This window comes from Hyperolius riggenbachi, chromosome 12, assembly GCF_040937935.1.
Source record: "Hyperolius riggenbachi isolate aHypRig1 chromosome 12, aHypRig1.pri, whole genome shotgun sequence".
NCBI classification, from domain to species: domain Eukaryota; kingdom Metazoa; phylum Chordata; class Amphibia; order Anura; family Hyperoliidae; genus Hyperolius; species Hyperolius riggenbachi.
Genome location: NC_090657.1, coordinates 53,573,031 through 53,600,919, shown reverse-complemented (window position 1 = coordinate 53,600,919; position 27,889 = coordinate 53,573,031). Strand labels below are relative to the sequence as shown.

The 27,889-nt window shown below is 44.7% G+C and overlaps 1 protein-coding gene across 2 annotated transcripts in view; it reads left to right on the top strand.

The window, feature by feature from the left end:
* The first annotated feature begins 8,553 nt into the window (after window positions 1-8,553).
* The window catches only part of LOC137541225 (epsin-3-like), a 64,478-nt gene continuing 45,142 nt past the window's right edge, over window positions 8,554-27,889 (top strand). Inside the window, exon 1 of one of the 2 annotated variants that reach the window (XM_068262413.1) lies at window positions 8,554-8,859. The gene's annotated coding sequence lies outside the window, so the exon portion shown is untranslated. Of the gene's footprint in view, window positions 8,860-15,632; window positions 15,704-27,889 lie in introns of those variants that run through there. The other variant, XM_068262414.1, reaches the window with a different exon arrangement.

The following is a 27,889-nucleotide window of genomic DNA, read 5'->3' as shown; positions in this document are numbered from 1 at the left end:
CTGAAGTGAGACTGATATGGAGGCTGCCATATTTATTTCCTTTTAAACAATACCAGTTGCCTGGCTGCCCTGCTGATCCTCTGCCTCTAATACTTTTAGCCATAGATTCTGAACATACATGCAGCAGATTGGGTGTTTCTCAGATCTGACAAGATTAAGGGCCCGTTCACACTGGGGGCGTTTTCCACCTTTTTTCAAGCGCAGGCGATTTTTAAAATCATCCACAAAACGCTTGTGCAATGATTCCCTATGAGAGAGTTCACAGCTGAGCGGTTCGTTTCCGATCCGCTCAGCAAAGCGGTGCCTGGACCATTGGTGAGGTGTTTTTCCCTATAATGGAAGGTATAGGAAAAATGCAAAACGCTCACAAAATCGCTTTGTACAATGATTGCGTTCGCGTTTTTAAGAAAAAATACATTGTATTTAATCTTTTCAGGGAGTGAATTACAAAACCGCTCGGAAAAAGCGCTTAGAAAAGCACTTTTTACAAAAACGTAGCGCACAGTGGAACGCTGGGAGAGGGAAGAAAAAAACGCACAAAAGTTTTAGTTTTTAGGTGTGAATGGGGCCGCCTCACTGCATGCTTGTTTCTGGTGTTACTCAGCCACTACTGCAGCCAAATACACCAGCACGGCTTCCAGTCAACTGGTATTGTCTAAAAGGAAATACAGATGGCAGCCTCCATAAACATTTCACTACAATTGTCCTTTAACCTTCCTGGCGGTAACCCCGAACTACGTTCGGGGTAAGCCGCGCAGGAGGTTTTCTCAGGCCCTGCTCGGCCGATTTTCTTAATTTCTTTTTTGCTGGACGCAGCTAGCACTTTGCTAGCTGCGCCAGCACACCGATCACCGCCGCCCCGCGCCCGATCGCCGCTATCCGTCGCGCCGCGCGCCCCCCCAGACCCCGTGCGCTGCCTGGCCAATCAGTGCCAGGCAGCGCCGAGGGGTGGATCGGGACTCCCAATGATGTCAGTGACGTCATCCCGCCCCGTCGCCATGGCGACGGGGGAAGCCCTCCAGGAAATCCCGTTCTTTGAACGGAGATCGGCGAAGGCGATCGAAGCGGGCGGGGGGATGCCGCTGAGCAGCGGCTATAATGTAGCGAGCCCTGGGCACGCTACATGATTTAACAAAAAAAACTGCTGCGCTGCCTCCTGGCGGAATTTTTCATACCGCCAGGAGGGTTAAGCTGTGTAGACCATACGTGAGCGGGTAGCTTCACAAAATTTCCAAAATCTGCAAATCTGTGGGAAAAGTTAACTATATAAATATAAGACGTTAAAGCAAACCTGAAAATAAACTTATGACTTAACTGCCTGTGGACCGCTGCAGTATAAATCTATGTCGGGCAGGGGACGCTGCGGTTCTGACCGGACGTAAACTCTACGTCCCATTCCCCGCACGCCCCCGCCCGTTCCCGCCGCTGTCGCCGCTCGATCTCCGTCGCAATGTGCTGCCCTGCCGCCTCTATGACGACAGAGCACTGTGAGCCGGGCTGGAGCAGTTTTCATTGGCTCCTGGCCCTGTCATTCATGTAAGCAGTTCCCATTGACTTACATGGAGTGACAGGGTCAGGAGCCAATGAAAGCGGCTCCTGACCGGCGCACTGTGCTCTGCCGTCATAGCAACCACAGAGAGAGCAGCCTGCAGCGGGGACAGAGCGGCGTGACCGGCGGCAGCGACGTATTAATGCGGCGATTCATCGGGAAGCGGCGGTTTACTGGACCAGCAACCTCTGGTCATAAAGGGGGCAGAGGGTGCTGGTCCCGAAGTGGTTAAAGGACATCCGAGGTGAAAATTAACTAATGAGATAAACAATTGTAATACAATCTATACTCCTCTTGTAAAAATGACTTTTTTAGTTATCCCACAGTTTTATTTTATATTTAAATCTACTTTTTAAGTTTTTACTGTTTCATGGCCTCTTTTCAATGACACATTCATTGAAGTATACCAGAGCTAAAATCTGTGAACTATTGTCCCTTTTTATTTCTTTCCTGCTCTCAGAAGCCATTTACCGACAGGAAAGTATTTTATGGCTGCAATTACTTATCACTGAGGGTTATGCTAAAGTCTGACCCGGTCCCGACCCAGACAAAAACTGTCACTTACATACCTGATTTTTAACTCTTTCAGGCAGAGAAAGAAAAAAAAGGAACACAGCATAGTTCTTTGTGTGCAAGGCACTGTACATACACATGTCTATCCCATCATGTCACATGTCATCTCAGTTATCCTTTAAAGGGAAGGTCAGAGGAGCCTAAAAATAAAAAAATCCACTTACCTGGGGCTTCCTCTAGCCCCCGTGCCTTGCCACAGCTCCGGTGGCTCCCGGTCCCCTCCTGTGCAGATGCCGACCTCGCCAGGTCAACATCTACTTGCACTCCAGCGTGCGGCTCACTGAGTCGCACTGACGTCATCCAGACTGCGCAGTACAGTCCAGATGACTTTAGCGTGACTACGTGAAACGCATGTTGGAACGCAAGTAGGCCTCTTTTACCGGAGGGGACCCCGAGCTGCCGGTGGGGAGCGGAGCTGCGGTGAGGGCACAGGACGGCTGCCAGGGACTGGAGGAAGCCCCAAGTAAGTAGATTTTTTTTATTTTTAATATTTCTGGACATGTCCTTTAATTGTAAGTGTAATAATAATGGCAAATCCATAACTTTCCTGGAGTCTCATATTCTTATTTTTAGATTTATGCCTTGCCTAACATGTAACCCAAAACATGAATGGTGGAAGTGTGCATAATCCAAAAAAATGTGTGCAGCAGGGCATTGGCCTCGATTCATCAACACTTAGCAAATTTGTTAACAACAGTTTGGTAAAATACTGAATTTGTTAACTTCATTTCAGGATTCATCAAAGTTATCTACAGCTGTTAGCGAACATTCGGTAACGATTCGCTAAAACGGAATAAAGTGCAATTCATGAAAAAGAAAGTGGGCGAGGTTTAGCGTTACATTTAGGATTAGTTATCTCCTTCACTGCTCTCTCGTTATTCCTGTCAGATCATTGCTGACAGAGAAGATGGAGCCATTTGAAGTGGTTATGTATCAGCTGAGAGTGATTCAAAGGCGCAGAAGGGCAAGAATAAGGTCTGCAACAATATAAATTTGTAAGAGAATAGATTTATTTGCTATAACACGACATCTGCATTTCTCTTGAATCATCTTGTAAGAGAACACAGGCAGTGTCAGGGTTAACTAATTTTCTAGCTGCACTATAATTTTTTAGAAAAGGCTCCTATCAAATTGTGGGATTGTCCCAACCACTTTCAGAATCCTGGTCCAGGTGTAAAGCCCTATTCAGAATGTTGCTACGTAGTGCTCAAAGGACTGCCTTTTACCCACAATTCCATGGGAATCTTATGGCCTTGTGTTAAAGTACCACTCTAAAATGGAAATATCGACACGTTACCGAATGGTTACCGAATTGTTATCGAATTAACACCGAATGAGGAAAAACCTTGATGAATACAACTAGAAATCGCTAAACTTCGAATTCGGTAATTTAACAAACTGGAAAAAGTTATCTCAAAGAGAATGATGAATCGAGGCCATTGTGTGCTGTGCCTGAGCCAGGGAGAAAGGACCTGTATAAAACAATACAGTACAATGGGTCAATTCTTCTCTGCCCGCCAAGCTCTTCACTGCTGTATGCACACAGTCTGCAAGGGGAACCTGAAGTGAGAGGAATACAGAGGCTGCCATCTTCATTCTCTTATAAACAATGCAGGTTGCCTGGCTGTGTAGCTGAGCTTTAGGCTTTTAGTTGTGTGTGAGTCACACACCTGCAACAAGCAGAGTGAGACCAGAGTAGTTGTGCATGAGTCGTACACCTGTAACAAGCAGAGTCAGACCAGAGTAGTTGTGCGTGAGTCGCACACCTGCAATAAGCAGAGTCAGACCAGAGTAGTTGTGCATGAGTCGTACACCTGTAACAAGTAGAGTCAGACCAGAGTAGTTGTTTTTTAGCCACACACTTGCAGCCAGGGAAGTCACGCCAGAGTCACAGCATTTGATCTGCATGCTCATTCTGGACCAGTGACTTATAGTATTAGAGGCGGAGCATCAGCACAGGAGTCGGGCAACTGGAATTGTTTATTAGAGAATGAAGAATGAAGATGGCAGCCTCCCTATGGTTTGCACTTGCCTTGAGACCCATTTTACACTTGCATTGAAAACCTGCATTGCGTTAACCTGTTTTGTGGCATAGTGATGCAATGCAAGGCAATGTGTCCTTGCACAGTTACCGTGTCCCATTGCGCTTGAAGTTTGCGATTTGCAGCCGAGCTGCTGCAAAGTCAAAAGCGCATTTCCGGATAACTTCCGCTGCAGAAGCTATTAAGTCAATGGGCAGCGCATGCAAACCACTTAACAAGTGGTTTCCCATGGAAATGGCCGCTAATTCGAGTGGCCTTTCCATGTCAGTTCACGGAGGGTGTCTCCGTGAACAGCCTGCGCGCCTCCAATCGCGGCACGCAGGCGAAATGTAAACACGCGGGGAACAAATCCCCTGTGTTTATATCAGCACCGCCTCTGATTGTCCGGGGATCACCGGCATCTGATAGGCTGAAACCTATCAGAGGCGGCGCAGGACGCATCGCCGTCCTGTGCCACCCAGGGGAAGGAGGGAAAGGGAGCGAGGCGGAAAATCGCTGTGGAGGGGGGCTTTGAGGAGCCCCCACAGCACCCCCCTCGGCCAAACAGAGCGGCGGCGATCAGACCCCCCCAGCAGGTCATCCCCCTAGTGGGGAAAAAAGGAGGCAAATCTGATCGCCCTGCATGCCTCCTGATCTGTGCTGTGGGCTGGAGAGCCTACGCAGCACAGATCAGCCAAACATGGCCTGGTCCTTAAGTGGTTAAAAATGTTGGCGGCAGCGGAAATACAACGGAAAACTCCGGTAGTCCCAGTGACTTCTTGTCCAGCAGGGACTGTGTATGAGCGAGTGGCAGCGCTATGCATATGACCCTGCCTGAAACTTAGTAGACTGGCTTGTGTAGAACAAGATTAGAGCGACCCTTCGCTGGATCAATGGAGTGTGAGCGGGTACAGAAAGCCTGTGGAGTACCAAGAGGCTTCCCACTTTCAAGGTAAACATTTAACTTTTTATTTTTACCATTCTTCAGGGGTACTTCAGGACTGAACTCCAAACAGCAGCCATGTAAGTGAGATGTAAAATCTGCTTCATTACCTTTTGGACTTTTCAGCCCTACCCTGTTACAGGATTGTTTTCTCAGACAAACAGAAGTGTTTTGGCTTCTAATTACTTTTCAGCAGACTTGCTGCGAATTTGACTGCCTTATTTGCATAGATAAAAGGACTAGCTTATTAACCCTTTCTCTGAAAAAAAAAAGTAAATTGGACCTCACAGTAAAGGTGTGTATTGTGAAATAAAACAAAAATAGGAAACTACCTGCTGCACCAGCTCAAGCCACGCCTCCTGCAGATTTACACCCCATCCTGGCTTGAGAATAAGCCGGTGCAGCAGGTCCCCCATTCCGCCCCCCGGCCACCGTTTTATAGTGAAATAATTTTGGTCAGTAAAATACAGCATTTGGTATTTTACGTTTTTTTTTTCCAAATTCACTAAAGATTTTCCACATCTGGCAAAAGTTTGGTAATTTACTGAACAAACATGCCAGAATTCACTTAGCCCTGCTCTGTAAGGGCACATTCACACTTGAGCGTTTTGCCGGCGATTTCGGCAAAACGCTCAAACGCTAGCGCTTTTGCAGTGGCTGAATGGAGTAATGGTTAAGGGCTCTGCCTCTGGCACAGGAGACCTGGGTTCGAATCTCGGCTCTGCCTGTTCAGTAAGCAGCAACTATTCAGTAGGAGACCTTAGGCAAGTCTCCCTAACACTGCTACTGCCTATAGAGTGTGTCCTAGTGGCTGCAGCTCTGGCGCTTTGTGTCCGCCAGGAGAAAAGCGCGATATAAGTGTTCTGTGTTTGTTTGTTGTTTGTAGTGTAATTAAACCCTATGTGCCCGTTCTTACTTGGGCGATTTGTATTAATCACTCAAAAATCGCGAAACGCAAACTCACCATTTTCAGGCGATTTCCTGGCGATCGCGTTTCAGTGCTATAGAAGCGCTAAACGCGATCGCGGAGAAATCGATGCACTGTCCAGTGATTTTTCTGTGTGAAATCGCAGGAAAATCACTCCCGCAAAGTTTTGCGCCTTCAAGGGTGAGTGGGCCCTAAGTGTTATATATCAGCTGTGGAGCAGGCCAGCCCTGAGACAGGTAGCTGTGTGTATGAGTGGGAGTTTCTGTCCAGTGCATACCCAACGTCCATTTACATGTGCTGCAGCCACCAGGTGGAGCTCTTCTGTACGAGTATACAGATTTTTACATCTAAAGGGATGCAGAAAAGCCTCCTAAAACATCTCCTTCCCCTGCTATGCCAGAGTGAAGACCTTCCAGGGTGTCGGGCCAAATCAGAATGAGAAGCAGGGCTGTGTGGATCTCCCTACTGGCTGCCTCTCACTAAAGGCTATCGGAGAGAGCATGGACGGAGGGAGTTATCTGCTGGTCAGAGCTGGAGAAAAATACCGAACACTTTTGCATGATTTACCGAATGCGTAAATCTTTGTGAATTGCAAATTACCGACTGTCTGTAAGTCTAGTCTGTAATTTTAATTTTCTGTGCAGTAATAGGCTTAGTGAATTGGAATTTGGGAAGGTGATTCGGTAAAATCAGCTGTTTTCTGCATTACCGAATGGTCATAGTGTTTTACAAAGGTCTCTATAAGGCCTTATTCACACCTAAAATCGAAAACGCAAATGCAAGTGTTTTGCATTTTTGTGCGCTTTTTTTCCCCTCCCGGCACAGCGGCACTCCATTGTGTGCTGCGTTTCTGGTAAAAGCGCTTTTCTAAGCCCTTTTCCAGAGCGGTTTTGTAAATCACTCCCTGACGCAAGACAGGAAGTGAACTCTTTGACCCGGAAAAGAATATACCTTTCATTATAGCAAAAACGACCCACAAATGGTACAGGCAGCGCTTTGCTGAGCACACAGCTGATATGAACCTTCTCATAGAGATTCATTACACAAGCGTTTTGTGGGCGATTTTAAAAATCACCTGCGCTTGAAAAAAGGACGACAACGCCCCTAGTGTGAACGAGCAATGTTCTACGAAATGCCTATGAAAAACAAAAGTGATGGAATTTGGCTGAAACAAATCAGGAGTCCCATTTAGGTATTTTTTTTTCCTTTCACTTTCCATCTCCTTGCTCATTACTATCAATTGTAACTTCTTCTATGCCAAATATACACCAAGAAAAAAAAACTTTATGTAACCACTTTACCCCCACGTGTACGGATTTCTCCGCCCCTTTTTTCCCTCCTAAAAAACCAGGGACGGAGAAATCCGTACCTTCCGCGCTACCGCCGCTGTCCGCGCTCCCGCCGCTCGTGCGCGCGCACCCGCTGCTCGTGCACGCCGCCGCCCGCTCGCCCGGAGATCAATGAACGGGAAAATCCATTCCCGTTCGTTGATCTAAGCCCCCGCAATGATCTGCTGCTTCTTTCAGAAACAGCGAGATCATTGTGATTTGGCCAGCCTCCTACTGCTTCCTGTAAGTGTCCTTCCGGACGCTTACAGGTCGCATGTAAACAAACACTCTGTGGCCATTTTGTGGCCAAATAGTAAACTACACCCTAAAAGCATTTTACATATACAAACATTACATTTACACAATAAATTAACTCATTACCTCCCACACTCCCCAATTTTTATTTTTTTTTGTAATTAAAAAAAAAAAAAAATACAATAAAAAAAAAACATAAATAGTTACCTTAGGGACTGAACTTTTTAAATATTTATGTCAAGAGGGTATAACACTGTTACTTTATAAACTGCGGGCTTGTAATTAGGGATGGATGCAAAACTGAAAAAAATGCACCTTTATTTCCAAATAAAATATTGTCGCCAAACATTGTGATAGGGACATAATTTAAATGGTTTTATAACCGGGACAAATGGGTTAATACATTTCATGGGTTTTAAGTACAGTAGCATGCTTTATTTAAAAACTATAATGGCCGAAAACTGAAAAATAATAATTTTTTCCCACATTTTTTCCTATTTCCCCATTAAAACACATTTAGAATAAAATAATTCTTGGCATAATGTCCCACCTAAAGAAAGCCTAATTGGTGGCGAAAAAAACAAGATATAGTTCATTTCATTGGGATAAGTAATAATAAAGTTATAGACGAATGAATGGAAGGCGCGCTGAAAGGTGAAAATTGCTCTGGTGGTCAGGGGGTGAAACCCCTCAGTGGTGAAGTGGTTAAAGTAACAGTCAAAAAGTAAGACTGGATTGCCTGGCAAGCCGGCTGTGAGATCTATCTATTACATTCTTCACTCTGGATCCACGGCTGTGAGATTCTGGTCCTGCCCTGCCAAAAGTCAGAAGCATCCCTCATTATTCAGAGTGAGAAGTGGGCGGGGCTTATGAGCCCGACTTGCCTAACTTGCTTGACAACTTCAAGTGAGACTTACGCACAACTGTAGGAAAAGAAGTCATAGTTTGAATGACAGAGGCAGAGCTGGATCACTCTCAGACTTTGGCTCTAACAGTCCATAGGGGCACATCCTAGTGACTGGTATCTATAGCCGCAGCTACCTATACGCCGCTGGAAGAGATTGACAGACGCCTGAAGATGCTGGACAATCACTGGGCATGAAGATCTACAGTGAAACCTCAATTGGGGCATATGGAAACTTTAAACTAATTTACCTGTACTTCAGATGATACTCGAATCCTCCACATCCAATCCAGTCATTGTACAATGAAGAGGCTAAGGATATAGGATATTACTTTCCTGGCTGAAGAGTACTGAGCAGGTAACTGAAATTGTATTTAGTGTTTACATAGTCGTGTCACTGACTGTCCTCGGAGGGGCTCACAATTTAATCCCTACCATAGTCATAAGCAGTGGCGTAGCTAAGGAGCTGTGGGCCCCGATGCAAGTTTTACATTGGGGCCCCCCAAGCACTGTGTACATAACAATTGATACGGTGCACCAAAACCTGCCAATGGCAACTACAGTGTCAGAGGTGCAAGAAGGGGATGGGAAACAGCTTGTTAATGATTACCACTATACAAAGCATCTATAGCAGTGATTATTATGAGCACAGGACCAATAGAGAGCTAATACTGTAGTTGAGGGATGGTCCAAGGGCCCCGATGCGGTTGCAACCTCTGCAACCCCTATTGCTACTCCCCTGGTCATATGTCCATCGTCGTCCAATCTTGGTTGTTCAATCTTACTACTTTCATGTAGTATAAGAGCTTATCCAATCAATCATTCAAGGTATTTTCAATCTCTTGGCCCTTATACTACATAGATTTGGTAAATCTGTCCAACCAAGATTGTATGGTGTGTGTTGAGCTTAAGGCCAATTAATTTTTGGGAGAAGCCAATTGTTTGGGGGATGTGGGAGGAAACCAGAGTGCTCGGATAAAACCCACACAGATACCGGGAGAACATACAAACTCCATGCAGATAGTTGAGGACAGACGTTAGAATCCCTGGGTCATATCAGAATATAGCAGGAACGCTGAAACGTTAGTAATGGTATTATGATTTCGGTCATGAGCCACAATGAGTATAAACGCAGGTTGGGCTGCATTTCCTAATAATAAGCTCTGTCTGTGCTGCGTGTGACTTCTATAGCACAAGCACTCATTCACTAACCTTTCAGCTATGTTCTGATGTGTTGTAAATGTTGCTACCTAATAGTAAACCATTTATATTTGCTGGTTTTCATCTGGGCAGTTACCTAGGGCTCCAAACTCCTTAGAGTGCCCCAATTTAGGGATTGCTAAGGCCACAACTACTACAGTCTGTATTGGGTGGTCTCATGGTTAGTTTTACCAGAGCTCCAGTTTCCCAGAGACCATCCCTGGGTCACTAACAGTCTCTCCATGTTTTTTCGGATTCTGAAATATGTCTCTTAAAGGACACCTGAAGTGAGAGGGATATGGAGGCTGCCATATTTATTACCTCTTCAAACAATGCTTATTGCCTTGCATCCTGCTGATCTTTCATGCATCAGTAGTATCTGAATCGCACACTTAAACCAAGCATGAAGCTAATCCAGTCAGACTTCAGTCAGAGCACCTGATCTGCATGCTTGTTCAGGGTGTATGGCTTAAAGTATTACAGGCAGAGGATCAACAGGCCAGCCAGGCAATCTGCATTCCTTAAAAGGAAATACATAGGTCAGCCTCCATATCCCTCTCATTTCAGGTGTGCTTTAATAAATGACATGCCAAAGAGGGGACTAGTAGCAAACATTCTATGAAATGTCCCCACAAGATTTTACTGAGATTTAACTTTATTACTAGGGACAAGGGCATAGATTTCACAGAATTCCAAATACAGTAGAATGTTGGTTATCTGGCACTGACTGGGTTCAGCTGATGCTGGATATGTGGGCTTTCTGGTTAACTGAGACTCAATGTTAAAATAAAATAGTCCTAGCTAATACAGCACTATAGCCCACTCTATATACATACCATGAAATCTGTATCAAATGTAAAAATACCTTCATCTAAAGCATATTAACCGTGGGGGAGCCGTGGAACCCAATCTAAGCACAGCAGAGCTCACAGTTCTAGACTTTTTGCTGCCTGAGGCAAACCCGTGAGGATGCCCCCTCCCCCCAATAGAATGATCGCACAGCACCCGACAATTAGCAATGCACGTTCTAGCTCCGCCCCCCAAAATACACTCAGTATAGGTAGGTAGCCAGGTATTGGTGTTCCCAGTGTTGGTAGCTAGGTACAGTTGCACCCACTATAGGTCAGTCAGGTACAGTTGCCCCCAGTATAGGTTGGCCAGGCACTCTCTTCACTTCCTGTTTCTGCTTGGTGCTACCTCTAGACTTCTGCTGCCTGAGGAAGTTGCCTCACTTGGCATCATGGGCGGACCAGGCCTACTCACAGACAGCCTATGAAGTTGGCCTTCATCTCTTTGAGCACTGCCGGCAATTTTTGCTGGTTGCTTGAGACTGCTGGTTAGCTAAGTTCTGGATAACCGGGACTCTACTGTACTGACTTTAGCATCAGAATTTCCCAATTTTGAGTTTGAAGTTGAAATTTTGACTTTGTAAATTCTGAAACAATTTCACTTAGAATGTTTGCCTTCAAGGCCCTTGAGCGTGCTGAGTAGAGATTTTCGCAAAAATAATGAAAAAAGTCTACTGATCAAAAATTCTAAGCAAAATTGCAACTTATTGGGAACATATTTTCGCTAATTTGCACTAACCACATTTAAACTTATGGATAGTGCAAAAAAAAAAAAATATTTTTTTATTATTGGAATAAATTACAATTTTGTGTTTTCACAATGCAAACTCGTAACCCAAGAAGTTCTCCGTTTATTTGGAATTTCATGCAATGTTTGGACAAATACAGAATTTGGCAATTCTGATCACCCTTATTCATGAATATTTACACAGATCAGCATTAGGCTTGAATGGAGGAGCCATAGGATTGTTGCATGTAAATTTGTGCGTCCTTCGAGGCCTAGACAAGCAGGTGAGGTCTCTAGGGCATGTTTCGTCATAAAGTTGGTCCTTCCGCCTGTTAATCGCTATAGTAAAGAAAAGTTAATAAATGGAGGAAGACCTGCTGATTTGGGCAATCAATCAGGCTCTAGAGAACCTTCCTTTCAAAATAACATCACTTTTCTAAGGCTAGTTCATACAGGTGGTGGACACAACCACACATTTATCACATGTGGCATCCAACGGCAGTTGGCCAGAATCCTGCTGCTGGGTTGAGATTGGCACAACATACTGTGAAGGTCAACTGCAGTCTGAGCCTGGCCAACCCATATTTGATGTTCATTGAGGTCTGCATCTACCAAGTGCCCAGGACCGCTAGCCAACCACTGCAGTGTGCGCTCAGCTCACTGCAGGCAGTATAACGGAAAGCCCAGGCAGTATGTTTTGAGTTTTGGGGAGGAAACCAAGTTACTCAACTAAACAAAGGGAGAACATACAAACTCCTTATAGATATTATCCCCGGGGTTTGAACGCAGGAAACCGGAGCTACAAGGCAGCATTGCTGGCCAATATATAAAGATAAGCAGCACTGATAGATTTCTCTGGTTTGTGTGAGTACAATAAATACGTATCCAGTTCATGCATAGTTCAAGTAGCAACACCCAACAATACAAGTACATGTAGTTTTGGTTGGACCAGTAGAACAGGGACAAGAAGCAATAGGGAGGAGGTGGGGCTGCCCTTAGGAGCTTGCACCCCGGTTAGAAGAGTGAATTAGAGACATTAGGTTAGGCAATGGAAAAATTGATCAGTCACAATGAAGATGAGGCCATTGCTTAGCATTTGTTTATTTTTTAACCTGGACTTAAAATTAAATATTTAATTTGGTTACTATGGTCGATTATACTTTCTCTGCTCTGATTAATATAAAAAAAAATGGTCCCAAGTCTGCAGCTCATCCTTTGAATGTGTCGGGGGAGGTGACACCTAGTCACTCCTGGTAGGCAGTGCTCTTCTCGTAGGACAGGAATAACAAGCAAACAACTGATGGGCTTGCTGGTTGTGGTGGTGGTGGTTCTTTATAAATAGATGACTTCTGGCCCTGGAGTAATGCCTGAAGGCAATCTCTGATTGGAGCACTTTATGTATTGGTTGGACTGCAGATGGAACTTTGAGATCTTTTGGCAGAAGAACCATGGTTGGATCAATCATCATTCGACCTGGATTGGCTAATGTTCCACATTGGAGGGTTAATTCTACTTATGGGGATGAATAAAATATTTCCCTAATAAGTAAACTTCCATGGACACGGGAAGAGGAAGAAATTGAACCAATCAAATCAAGCCAATTAACGGGCAGTTGGTTAATTAATCAGCAGCTGGAAATTTTGGTGCTCAGGGGAGCTGCAATGTAAAGTACACACTGGACCCCAAGGTGTGAGCCATGGTACCCAGCAGCATAGTAGCCAAAGCTAAGAATACCCCAACTCTTGTGACCGTAGTCACAGACACAATATTTATATGTTGTAGGGAGCTTTACGAAGCTTTGTCAAGTTCCAGTATCAATGGCCGAGGTTCTTGACATTCCTCCTAAACCCTGGCATGGATATGACCCTTGAGAACTAAATTTCGACATCTGTGATCCAAACTCCAATCTACTATCTGCATGGAGTTTGTACAATCTCCCAGTGTCTACGAGGGTTTCTTCCAAGCACTAATGTTTCCTCCCATACCCCAAAAAGATACAGATAAGTTTATTGGTTTCCCCCTAAATTGGCCCTACACTACGATACGTACACTACACGATACATACATGGACATATAATATATATGGTCCTTCTGAGAGACAGTTAAGTGACAAGAAAATATATACTCTGTACAGCGCTGCAGAAGATGTCAGCGCTATATAAATAATAATAATAGACTTAGATAGATACCGGATAAATTGTTAAAGCATAACAATACCTACACATAGAGTACAGTGTATATATATTGCCCAAAGTGCATAATAAAACTAAACTGGACCTCCTGCCTAGGATGTCTGGATACAGAGATCAGGCCACTGCAGCCTAATGACACTCCAATCCACACTGGCAGATGTAAACCATGGTGATGTCATAGGTCTATCTAAAATGAACAAGGAAGTGGTGCCTCTGATGGCGAGGCATTGGGAAATGTTAGCACATGACTTTGATGTTGCAAGCCCATTCCTGACTTCCAGAGGCCCCACCCCCTGCCAGAGGTCCCACCCCTGTCATCAGTGCATGGAGGAGGAATCGGCACTAAGAGAAAACACTGCAAGCAGGGGAATCATACAAACTTCATGCAAATAGTGTCCTGGCTTGGATTTGAACCTGGAACTGTAACGTTGCAAATATGTACAACCTTTAAGGATTAATAGGTTTATAAAAAGTGTTTTTTGGTCTTAAAGGATACCCGAGGTGACATGATGAGTTAGACATGTGTATGTAAATTGCCAAGCACACAAATGACTAGGCGGTGTTCCTTTTTTTCTTTCTCTGCCTGAAAACGTTAAACATCAGGTATGCAAGTGACAGTTTCTATCCGGGTCTGGACCGGGTTGGACTGGGTCAGACTATGGCATGACCCTCACTGATAAGTAATTACAGCCATAAAACACTTTCCTGTCAGTAAATGGCTTCTGGGAGCAGGAAAGAGATAAAAAGGGCCAATAATTCATAGATTTGAGCTCTGACATACTACAATGAAGGTGCCATTAAGCAGAGACAATGAAACAGTAAAAACTTAAAAACTAGATTGAAATATAAAATAAAACTGGGATATCTAAAAAAAAAATCATTTTTAGGAGACTGAGGATAGATACAGTAGTTTTTCTCATCAGTTTATTTTTACCTCGGATGTCCTTTAAGTATTCATTTTTTAAGTGAATGATTGTGGTATTTACTGGAAATACAGCTGTAGTATTGCGTCCGCTCTGCTCATGTCACTGTGTGTGGAGGTGGCGGCGTGTTATCTGCGATCACCTTGCTGAAGGTCAGTGTCATAGCCAGTCAATGTGAGGAATGCCAGACACCTTATCTCCACGCTGCTCCTGACACTTATTAGTCACCTTGTTAAGTCTAATAACCATATCTACAAAGGGAAAACATCTGCACTAATCTGCAGGCTGCTTAACCTTGTGCTGCTTCCAGTCAGTGCATGAGGGAGAACCTCCTCACAGAGCTCTGTTCTCGGGGTTCTGAAGAAAGCGGAGGAGGAATTGGAACCTCTCTGATGAATGAAACAGGCCCAGGTATCCTGAGGCAGGAGAGAGCGAGGATCATTGGCAGTTCCCTCCTACTCCACTCACCTGTCAAACTAACTGCCCTCTGCTATAGTGACTGAGGCTGCCACCCCATTCTAGTACATGTGCCACCCCATTCTAGTACATGTGCAGCCCCCTCTTCCATGTCCAGCAACAATTTCTTCTTGTCCAGAGGTGGAGCATGAGACAAAGGCCACCCAATACCATTATATGTGGGGCACAGTGGCCACCTAATACTGCTATATGGGGGTTTGGCCACCAAAGGCTACCTTATACCAATATATATGGGGGAGTCGGGGGCCCCTGATGATTTTTGCTCAGGGCACCTTTCTACCTAAAATCGGACCTGTTTGTTGGATTGCTTACGTTTTCCAGGGAGAACTTTGGTTAAACCAGGTCCTACATATTCAAATTAATTATGTTACATGTTTATAATGATATGTGCAAGTCTAAAGCAACCTTCACACAAAGGGCTTGATCCACAAAGCCGTGCTAATGCATAGCACGACCGCGTTAGCACAGCTTTGTGAATCAAGCCCCAAGCTTCTGTCTTCCATGATCAATAATGTAAACACTTTGCATTATTCATCTTGCCCCATAGAAGATTTGTATTATTTGTAAAGGCCTCTTGGTGTCCCAAATAAGTGTGGGGGTGTCACTATCTTCCAGGCATTGTAGCCCCAGGAAAAGAAGCCTATGTCACTCACCTATGTAATCACTGATCTGCATGTAACCACCCTGGACATTGTGCTGAGGGAAGTGTACTGCTGTCTAATGTGTTCCTCAGAAACTAGACTTGTGTGTATTGAGTTCCCGCGCAACAGATAGAAGTGTCAAGTGTGGAAGAACCCAGTACATGCAAGTCCAAATTCCAGTGGATATTAAGTTGGTATGTATTTCATTCCCTCAAGGACAGACAGAACCAGCTATATATGGCTGCATCCCAATGCTGTCAGGAGAGTTGGAAATCAGCTTTTTTTTTAAGGTCACTTAGGGCTAGTATCCAGCATATGGTGTATACATCTGTCTGGGCCATGATAACTCTTATGAAGGGACGAGGTTAAAGGACAACTCTGTGATACGTTAGATAAAAGCATTCACCGATTTATGCAGTATCAAATAATTTCATTAAAACCTAAAGTAAAAATAAGCCAATGAGATAAACAATGGTATCTACTGTATTGCCCTAATACTAAATGGAAATTTCCTAGAGTACCATTGTTTTGTTTTTGTATTTAAATGTTAAAATGTTCATTTTAAAAATGCCCCCCCCCCTACACACACACACTCCCTGACAGCTCTATACTCTGTGCACAGATCTCTGGATCACATGACTGATTTATCCTGAGGGAAATTCTTCGAAAAGGCTGCATCAAAAATGAAAACGTGACTCATTTGCTAATGAGTTCACTAATCCGGAAGGGTGAATCAGGTCATTAAGTTTAATCAAGTCGTAGACAGACAACCAGTGGGGACAGATTGGATTATGGGTAACTGGAGAGAGTGCAGGACAGGCCCAGACTCAATTCATTCGAGTTATGGGGAAATCATGAAATTAGAAAACTACAGTTATGTGGAATTTGCCTTATGCAGGGGAACTGGGCAGATAGAACAATGGGAAACTGTATCATGTAAAGTTTAGAGAGGGAATATGAAGTTAGTCTGCTCTTGAGTGTGAGCTGTGTGATCTCCCCTGCTGGAATGCAGTGATGTGTGGAGAGTTATGACTTGAAGAGCAGAGGTCAGAGGTCGCCTGAGGAAAGCTACAAGCAGTAATGAGGAAGATTTGCTTCTACCTGTGTCTGTGTTAAGTGTCTGCATTCCAGATACAGTGCTCCACACAAAGGCTAAAAGTGGCCAGACATCTAGCGATTTGGCGGCCATTTGACCATCCAATTAGATAATTATTATCGAATTGGATGAAAATTGATACCACCACAAGCATGTCCGATTGACGATTCAATTTTGGGATGAAATTTGTCAAATGTATCGATCGGACATGATAGGAAATCTCGTGTCGATTGGGTAGGCAGGGGTAACCGCGTTCGATATCATGAGCAACGAAACCCCCAGCCGCCATCCTTCAGCACAAAGCTCCACCACCCCCTGGTGCCTGGCGGCGGGGAACGGAGCATCGTTGGTTAACGCGTGGGACATTACAGCTGCAGGGGGCCGATAGAAGCCCCAGGTAAGTGTCCGTTTTTATTTTCAACCCTTCCCCCCCCCCCCCCCCCTACAGAACGCCTTTAAAATACTTTACTTGCCAAGCCCGCTAATGCCACACACAACATTTGGGGGACGGCCAGGAGCAGCAAGCCTCTCACTCCATGACATGCAGCATTCTGAACAGCAGATATACAATTTTCAGCAAATATTTAAAGTGGAACTTTACTGAATATAAATTAATGATTAAAATTGCTTAGATTTCAGAATATTAATGTATTCACTATTTCGTCAGTGTTTGCCCATTGTAAAATCTCTCTTCTCCCTGATTGAATGATTCAATCTGGATAGAAAAACAAAAATCTACTCACCGGGGCTTCCTCCAGCCCCTGGCAGCCGTCCTGTGCCCTCGTCGCAGCTCCACCTTCAGCCGGTGGCCCGGGGTCCCCTCCTTTGCAGATGCCAACCTCGCCAGGTCAGCATCTACTGCGCCTGCGCTAGAGCCGCTCTCGGTCTCGCTCATGTGGTCTGGAGTTTACTGCGCAGTGGTTCTGCGCTTGCGCAGTACACTCCAGACCATGTGAGAGCTACGGAGAGTGGCTCTAGCGCAGGCGCAGTAGATGCCGACCTGGTGAGGTTGGCATCTGCACAGGAGGGGTCCCCGGGCCACCGGCTGAAGGCGGAGATGTGACGAGGGCACAGGACTGCTGCCAGGGGCTGGAGGAAGCCCCGGGTAAGTAGATTTTTGTTTTTCTATCCAGCTTGCATCTTTCAATCAGGGAGAAGAGAGATTTTACAATGGGCAGACACTGACTAAATAGTGAATACATTTCCCGGGTAAGTAGATTTTTTTTTTTTTAAAGTTTGTTCGCGCCTTTCCTTTAAGTACACATGCCTGACTAAGGGCTGGTTCAGACGGACGCTTGCAGAGCGTTTACAGCCAGCGTTCGGGGCTTGGTGTTAAACGCTCCCATTCAAGTGAATGGGAGCGTTTGTACCAAGCTTTCAAGCGCGTTTACACAAACGCGGCGTTTGGGTCCCGATTTTACCTGGCGTTCAAGGAGCCCCTGGAAGCTACATGTAGCTTCCAGGGGCGGTTAACCGCGACGGCTAATGTCCCCCTAGGGGAAGAAAAAACGCGACCGCATCCAAACGCAACACTGCTGAAAGCCCACGAACGCGACGCCAACGAACGCAACGCCTCCAAACGTCCATCTGAACCAGCCCTAAGGTGGAAGATAACAACCCAGTGATGTTGATCCAGGGATTATATCTGATTGCCATTTGGAGTCGGGAAGGAATTTTTTCCCTTTTGGGGATAATTGGACCACGCCTTGTAAGGGTTTTTCACCTTCCTCTGGATCAACAGTGATGTGTGAGGGAGCAGGCTGGTGTTGTACTTTGTTCTCTGGTTGAACTCGATGGACATATGTCTTTTTTCAACCCAAATAACTATGTAATAACTGTAACTATGTAACCGCCTGAACCATTAGTCAGTGTATACAGCGGCCCCCAACTTGCGAGCGATCCGCTCAGCGACGGCTGATCGCATTGTCTACCCCACCCGCCGCGTGACGCCACACACGCACCACTTCATCATCCTTTCGCCACAGGTGGGAACATCTTTATTACTGACAAGGTGCTTCACTGTGGCATGTTTGTTTGTTGCATATTCGGAAATGAGCCAAAACAACACCTGGTGTCACAGAGTGCTCTGGGGCAGAAGGCTGCAGAAAACTAAACAGCCTAGGCTAAACATCACTGGGAGGGCGGGCTTTTTATACCATTCTACAGAAATATATACTGTAGATACAGGAAGTGTTCCTGATGCTGAAACCAGAATAATTATTGTAAAATTGTGTATCCTGAATAATGTATTACATTCTTTTATATGTAACTACAGGTCCTCTTGAACAAGTATTAACTACCTAACGACCGCATCACGCCAATGGGTGTGAACTCGGCGGCAGCCCCAGGACCGCCTAACGCCAAGTCCTGAGGCCGGCTACTGCAGGAGATTGCATCCAGGCTGCTTGCGCAGCCTGTGCCCGCCTTCAGTCTCCGGGCAGCGATCGCCGCTCGGGAGGCTGTTAGACGGCGAAACTAGTCTAATTAGCATGTACAGCGCTAATTAGCATATACAGCATGTACCGTCTAATTAACAAGTACAGCGTGTACATCGCTGCGATGACCCCTGGGACACACAGGAGCGATCGGCGGTGATAGGCTGAAACCTATCACAGCTGATCGCTATGATTGGCTGACTGGGGGAGGGGGGAATGTAAAATTATTTTGAAAACTGTAAAAAAAATAATATAAAAAAAATAACCATAACCATAAGGTGGTTGTGTGCTGTGTTGTGCGGCCCTGCAGCTTGGCCTTAAAGCTGCAGTGGCCATTTTCACAAAAAAAGGCCTGGTCTTTAGGGGGGTTAATCACTGTGGTCCTCAAGTGGTTAAAGGGATACTTAAGCCTGGCATAAAAAATCGCCAGGGGCTTCTACCAGCACCCTGTAGCCATCCCATGCCCTCGCAGTCACTCAGGGATCCTCCCACCCGCGCCGCCAGCTAGTTTCGCTGAAAGGCCTGACAGGCCTGGCCACGCGTAGCCTTCTTCACGTTGCACCTACGCAGGATGCTATTGCAGATGGGAGCACGAAAAAGGAGACGCATGGCCAGGCCTGTGCATGCCGAAAACTAAACGAGCTGGCGGTGGGGGACAAGAGAATCCATGAGGGATGGCTGCAGGGGAATGGTAGAAGAGATTTTTTATGCAAGGCTTAAGTATTCCTTTAAAAGCCGAAAAAAAAACCAGAAAAATCAAATACGAGAACAAGTGTAACTCAGGAACACTTTAGGAAATCCCCAAATTCTCCTTAAAGCAGCCTGTTGTGACAGTATTACCCAACTGAAATAAACGTAGGACCGCCAGGCGACGGAAGCGTAAAAATTCTCGCCGTGATCCTCCTATAAGCTCGCTCTATGTAAATTTAGTTTTACTTTCCGCAGCAATTTTCTGATTCGAGGCACAGGTGCGAACGCACTCATTACAAATAATGGATTTTAAACGGAAAGTGTTTTAGCAAAGCTCTGAGGAGCCATTACAATGCGATGTTGTGATCACGTCCTCATTTCAACCGCTGAACTCTGCCGATGTGCGCGAAACTCCCCTCCCCCTCCAGATTCTCATCCAGCATCTATATACAGCCTTACATGCCTCAAAAAAATAATAGCTTTCCTTCCCCAACTTCTAAATAGATCACAACTTCCTCCCCTGCTGCGGTAATAATTGCTCGTTCTGCATGCAAATGTAACAGCTTTCTATGTGGCTGCATTTATTATTTTTTAGAGGAAGAATTTATTATTTTAGAGAAGTACTCTGTGGATTGGGCGTTGGATGAGAATGACACGGGTTATTTATTATGTAGGTAGCAGGAGCGTAGCAATGGCCCTAGCAGCCATAGCAGCTGCTATGTGGCTCAGGAGCATAGGGGGCCCAGGTGGTACTTAATATTATTCACCATTAAAGTGAACCTTAACTGTGCCCGGCGTGCCCGCGCCGGTCCTCAACGAGCCTCCTTTCCCCTGTCGAGGCTTAGTTTCACTTTCGCCCCGGCTGCACAAATCCTCATTCGTGTTCATGATGGCAAGAGCGTCCTGCGCAGGTGCAGTACGAGGTTTTTTCTTACTGCGCCTGTGCAGGTCGCATTCGCTGACGTGAACACGTACAAGGATGCATGCGACCAGGGGCGCAATGGCCCCGAAAATGAAACTAAGCCGCGGCCGAGGGAACGGTGGATCGTTAAGGACCGGCGTGGGCACAGGACGGCTGCAGGGGGCTGGTAGAAGCACCAGGTAAGTGGCTCTTTTTTTCATTACTTCGGTTAAGGTTCACTTTAACTTTCTTGTGTTTTTTCACCCTCTGACTTTGTCTCAGTGCCCATGACCTATGTGCAGTGGTGATTGCATGAAAATGTAAATTGCCCATTTAAAGAGAAACTCCGACCAAAAATTGAACTTTATCCCAATCAGTAGCTGATACTCCCTTTTACATGAGAAATATATTCCTTTTCACAAACAGACCATCAGGGGGTGCTGTATGACTGATATTGTGGTGAAACCCCTCCCACAAGTAACCCCTCCCACAAGAAAAGTTCGAACTTTTGTGGGAAATAGCTGTTTACAGCTGTTTCCAACTGCCAAAAACCATGCAGCAGCTACATCACCTGCCAACAGTAAAATGTTCACTGGAGTTCCTCTTTAACTCACATCCATAGGGTAGGGGCAGGTGGCATTGCTTAAAGGAGTACTGTAGGGGGGTAGGGGGAACAGAGTTGAACTTAGCTGGGGCTTGTAATTGTCCCCCGCAGACGTCCTGTGCCCACGCAGCCACTCACCGATGCTCCTGTCCCCGCCTCCGGTTCATTTCTGGAACTTGTGACTTTAAAGTCGGGAAACCACTGCGCCTGCATGGCCGTGTACTCGCACCCGCTGACGTCACCTGGAGTGTTGGGTGCAGGCCCAGAATGGTATGTGCCTGCGCAGTGCGCTCCCAGTTACGTCAGCGGGAGCAAGGACGTGACCGCACAGGCGCAGTGGTTTTCTGACTTTAAAGTTGCAAATTCCAGAAGTGAACCGGAGGCAGGAACTGGAGAATCGGTGACTGGCTGTGTGGGCACAGGATGTCTGCGGGGGACCATTATAAGCCACAGGTCATTTCAACTCTTTTTCCCCTACCCCCTACAGTAGTCCTTTGAGTGTGCATACATCTGAGGTCCCCATGAAAGTTTTGCTATGGGGCCCCATGATCTCTAGCTACGCTACTGGTAGGTAGGTTCCCCCAACATAACAAAATAATAGAAATATAAAACAAGGTATAAGGTTGCACCTATATACCCTGATACTAGCCAGCTCTCCACTGAGAGGTTTTTCCCCTAAGGCCTGGAACCCACTGAAATCCGCAAACGCAAAACGCAACCGCTAGCGTTTTGCATGAGCGGTTTGCAAGCGGATTCATGCGAGTTTTCGGTTCGCGTGTCGCGTTTTGCAACAGTGTATTTTTTTTCTCAGCGGTTGTGTAGCGTTTTGCGTTTCGCGTTTTTATCCTGATTGGTCCTGTGAATTATCTTTAATTTTGTTACAGTGTGCTGAACCGCAAAACGCTAGCAAAACCACTCAGTTTAGGTTTTGCTGAGCGTTTCTGCTAGCGTTTCAATACTTTACATTGAAGCGCTAACGCTCCCAAAATGCTGCAGGTCCTGCGTTTGCGTTTCTGGGAAACGCAAACGCTCCTGTGGAAGTTGCCCCATCCATTAACATCAGCTGAGCGTTTTGGCAAAACGCTAGCGTATCGCAGCGCTGCCAAAATGCTCAAAAAAACGCTCTTGTGGGTTCCAGCCCTTATGGACCAGATCAATTTTCACCTTTCAGCGCTCCTCCCTTTCATTTACCAATAACGTTATCACTACTTATCCCACTGAAATGATAGTTTAAATCTTGTTTTGTTTACGCCACCAATTAAATTATGTCCCTGGTACAATGTATGGCGACAATATTTTATTTGGAAATAAAGGTGTATTTTTTCCATTTTGCATCCGTCACTAATTACAAGCCATTATTTGCAAAATATAACAGTAATATACCCACATGACATACATATTAAAAAAAGTTGAATCCCTAATGTACTATTTATGTATTTTTTTTAAATGTTTCTTTTTTATTGTTATTTTTTTTTTTATTCAAGTGTTTTATTTTGGTAACCATGGGGGGGGGGGGGGTTAATTAATAGGATATCTTATTTAACATGGTGTATGCAGGTGTCATTTTATTATTTGCCCGCAAGATGTCCTCCCACTTACTACTGTGTACTGTAAATGTACACAGGAAGTATCGTGTGTGTTTTCACTTTCACTTTCTCAATGACTAATCACAGGCACTGAGATTGGTGAATGGGAACATGTTTTCCCATTCACCAATCAGTTAACTAACCGCTGGTGATAAGAACATGTGCGGGAGTGCGTGCATCTGTGATCAGGGCGGAGGTGAGTATACAGTGGTTTGCAAAAGTATTTGGCCCCCTTGAAGTTTTCCACATTTTGTCATATTACTGCCACAAACATGAATCAATTTTATTGGAATTCCACGTGAAAGATCAATACAAAGTGGTGTACACGTGCAAAGTGGAACGAAAATCATACATGATTCCAAACATTAAAAAAAATAATAACTACAAAGTGGGGTGTGCATAATTACTCAGCCCCCTGAGTCAATACTTTGTAGAACCACCTTTTGCTGCAATTACAGCTGCCAGTCTTTTAGGGTATGTCTCTACCAGCTTTGCACATCTAGAGACTGAAATCCTCGCCCATTCTTCTTTGCAAAACAGCTCCAGCTCAGTCAGATTAGATGGACAGCGTTTGTGAACAGCAGTTTTCAGATCTTGCCATAGATTCTCGATTGGATTTAGATCTGGACTTTGACTGGGCCATTCTAACACATGTTTTGTTTTAAACCATTCCATTGTTGCCCTGGCTTTATGTTTAGGGTCATTGTCCTGCTGGAAGGTCAACCTCCGGTACCCAGTCTCAAGTCTTTCGCAGACTTGGTTTTTTCTTCCAAGATTGCCCTGTATTTGGCTATCCATCTTCCCATCAACTCTGACCAGCTTCCCTGTCCCTGCTGAAGAGAAGCACCCCCAGAGCATGATGCTGCCACCACCATATTTGACAGTGGGGGTGGTGTGTTCAGAGTGATGTGCAGTGTTAGTTTTCCACCACACATAGCGTTTTGCATTTTGCCAAAAAGTTCCATTTTGGTCTCATCTGACCAGAGCACCTTCTTCCACATATTTGCTGTGTCCCCCACATGGCTTGTGGCAAATTGCAAACGGGACTTCTTATGCTTATCTGTTAACAATGGCTTTCTTCTTGCCACTCTTCCATAACAGTCAACTTTGTGCCATGCGCGACTAATAGTTGTCCTATGGACAGATTCCCCCAGCTGAGCTGTAGATCTCTGCAGCTCATCCAGAGTCACCATGAGCCTCTTGACTGCATTTCTGATCAGCGCTCTCCTTGTTCGGCCTGTGAGTTTAGGTGGCTGGCCTTGTCTTGGTAGGTTTACAGTTGTGCCATACTCCTTCCATTTCTGAATGATCGTTTGAACAGTGCTCCGTGGGATGTTCAAGGCTTTGGAAATTTTTTTGTAGCATAAGCCTGCTTTAAATTTCTCAATAACTTGATCCCTGACCTGTCTTGTGTGTTCTTTGGACTTCATTGTGTTGTTGCTCCCAATATTCTCTTAGACAACCTCTGAGGCCGTCACAGAGCAGCTGTATTTGTACTGACATTAGATTACACACAGGTGCACTCTATTTCGTCATTAGCACTCATCGGGCAATGTCTATGGGCAACTGACTGCACTCAGACCAAAGGGGGCTTTGCAGTTATTTATTTGTAAAAAATATTTGGAATCCTGTATGATTTTCGTTCCACTTCTCACGTGTACACCACTTTGTGTTGGTCTTTCATGTGAAATTCCAATAAAATTGATTCATGTTTGTGGCAGTAATGTGACAAAATGTGGAAAACTTCAAGGGGGCCGAATACTTTTGCCATGATAGTTAAAGAGGAACTGTTGCGAGAATCTTAAAATTTAAAACACATACAAATAACAAGTAAATTTCTTCCAGAGTTAAATGAGCCATAAATTACTTTTTTCCTATGTTGCTGTCACTTACAGTAGGTAGTAGAAATCTGACATTACTGACAGGTTTTGGGTTAGTCCATCTCTTCATGAGGGATTCTCAGCATGACCTTTATTCTTTATAAAGACATTCCCTGAAAAATATTTATACAAAGATGCTGCCCAGCCTCACTTCTCGCTGCGCACTTATTTGGCAGTTGGACGGAGCAACTGCCATTCGCTGAGGCCTTGTTCACATTGCGTTCGGCTCCGTCCGCGGTGGGCTTTTTTTCCCCGCATTTTTTAAAGCGTTTTCCAGCGATTTTTGGAGCGTTCGCTCGGTTTTTTTTGGGCGTTTTTGTAAGAGCGTTTCCGTCTTTTGATCCGGGAAAAATAAATACAATGTATTTAAAAAGAAACAAAAAACACTCACGCAATCGCTTGCCAAAGCGATTGAGGCAAATCACCTCAAAAATGGCCCAAGCACCGCTTTACAAAGCGGAACGCAAACAAACCGCTCTGAGATGAACTCTCTCATAGAGAATCATTGCAGAAGCGCTTTCAGGGAGATTTTGAAAATAACCCACGCTTAGAATTTTACAAAAATGCCTATTATGTGAACAAGGCCTAAGTGCATTTAAAAATAAAGAAAACCCTGAGAACCCCCCATGAGAAGATGAGCTAATCCAAAATCTGTCGGCAATGTCAGATTTCTACTACTTACTGTTAGGGCTGGTGCACACCAAAAACCGCAAGCAGATCCGCAAAATGCTAGCAGATTTTTAAACGCTTTTTTTTATTTTTATGAGGCGTTTTGCTAGCGTTTTGCGGATTGCTGCTGCGGTTTTCAGTATAGTAGATTTCATATATTGTTACAGTAAAGCTGTTACTGAACAGCTTCTGTAACAAAAACGCCTGCAAAACCGCTCTGAAGTGCCGTTTTTCAGAGCGGTTTGCGTTTTTCCTATACTTAACATTGAGGCAGAAACGCACCCGCAATCCAAAAAATGCCTCACCCAGGCATTTTTCGTTTCTGCAAAACGCCTGCCGCTCTGGTGTGCACCACCCCATTGAGATACATTGACCAAGCAGATCCGCAGCCGCAAGCGGATCTGAAAACGCCCAAAAAGCCGCTCGGTGTGCACCAGCCCTCTGTGAGTGACAACCACATAGGAGAAAAGTAATTAATGGCTCATTTTACTCTGGAAGAAACGTACTTCTTATTTGTATATTTTACATGTATTTTACATTTTAAGATTTTCATGACAAAGGTCCTTTAACGTAAAAATGGGTATTCTGAATCATTTACTACATTATACTATATGTCAGTACAGGGCCTCTTTAAAGATCCAGCATTTTGGCTCTTTAAAAAAAAGCTGATTTTTATGATACTCATGAAGAAATATAACAGCATTGGTGCCGGGGATTTTCCATGTATGGTTAATTTCCATTTCCTAATTTGCACATCCCAAGCAGTCGGGCAGGAAACAGGACTAATCACCGAGCCAGCTCTGCGTAAACCCCATTATTAGTGCATTATAGTGACAGAGCAGCTTAGGGAACAGCAATAAACAAGCTTATTCAGTGATGCAATGCCTAGAGCCCGGTGATGTGTGCAGTACTTAGCCCAATATAAATAGGTGTCACAGCATGCAGCCTCTGCTTATCGCATATTTGTGACCATATGCAACTCGGACTGCTATTTTTATTATAAAATGATTAACAAGCATTTTGTTCTGAACTAGAGACAATACTCTTCATTTTTTTAGTCACACACACTACTAAATCCTAACGAGAAAAGGAACAAAGGGGAAAGATCAGCGATCATCATATAACATCGCTGTCAATAGCACACAGTGTCATCTAGTGGCTTCACAGGATATTGCAGATCATTGCAGTTCATTAAATAAAGGTCCACTTGCTGGCTAGCAGAGAATGGCTATCATTCATAAAGCATTCCCGCATGCGGTAATACTGAAAACAGATGACTTTACCGAGCACTTAGAAAAATGTCATAAAAGCTGTTACCGCATGAAAAGCTCAAATTCCTGAGCAGTGTGGGAAATTACCGCCTTGTGGGGTGATTATCTCAACACATGTCACTAAATGTCAATTCATAAAGATTAGAGCAGGCGAAATTGGGACGGAGAATACTGTCTGTTTAGAAAAGGTGATAAGCCAGTGGATAACAGCAAAGTTAATGGAGACAGATCTCCCAGGCAGCAGCGGTGAGAGCAGAACAAAAAAGGCTTTCCAGAATACCCAGGCTGTGTTTTTTAACCTCTTGGGTACCTGTTTTCCTATGTTTTTTACATCAGAAAGCCTGCATGTGTAACATTTCTTGAAGTTCTTCTAAGCTGTGGCAATTAAATAGATTGTTTAGAAAGACTAATAGACAGATTCAGGGCAAGCAGCGGCAGTTTAAAAAAAAAAATGCACATCTAAAGGGAAGCTGGGAATGCCTCTTTTATTGTAACGCTGTCTCTGTAGAAGAAAATGTAACAACTCAGGCAGCTTCTCATGTTACCGCCAGCCTTAGTTCGGGAAATCACTGAACTTCTATCGCAACTGTAAACATTTTTATGAATTAGCACACAGAAGTCTAAAATACTGAATGCTGTATTTTCCCAACCAGATTTTTTTTACCGAACACACTTTTATGAATGATAGCCAACATGGGTAATCTACATTTCATAGGTTTACTTTAAATGGAAACTTACCTTTTGTTTACAAGAATGGTGTTAACAAGGGCCTTTGTAATTTCATGTTGCTCAAATTTCTGCCACCATAGCAACAATATCGTAGAGTCAGGGGTTCAACCAGGGGCGCAACTAGACTTAACAGGGCCCCCCTGCAAAACTGGTAACATGGGACACCCTTGGTCCCTGAACCTCATGCAGATCATGCGATTGGGATTCAGCAAAGCGTCTGGAAGCAGGAAAAAATTACACACGCTCCTGCACACGGTATTTGTAAACAAACGGGTTCGCTAGAGGGAGAAAGAGGGGCTCCTAAAGTCTCTGGGCCTCCCTGCGATGGCAGGGGTTGCAGGGGTGATTGCTACGCCTATGAGTTCAACTACAGAGGACCAGCCCCTGTTAAGGCAGGGGAGCCCAGAGCTGTAAGGGGGCTCCAACTACTACTTTACTCACTCTGATAGAGAGGGATATCCTTCAAATCATGTATTATTTTGGGCTATGCTTGTTATGAGTGTGAAGATGTCCACACTT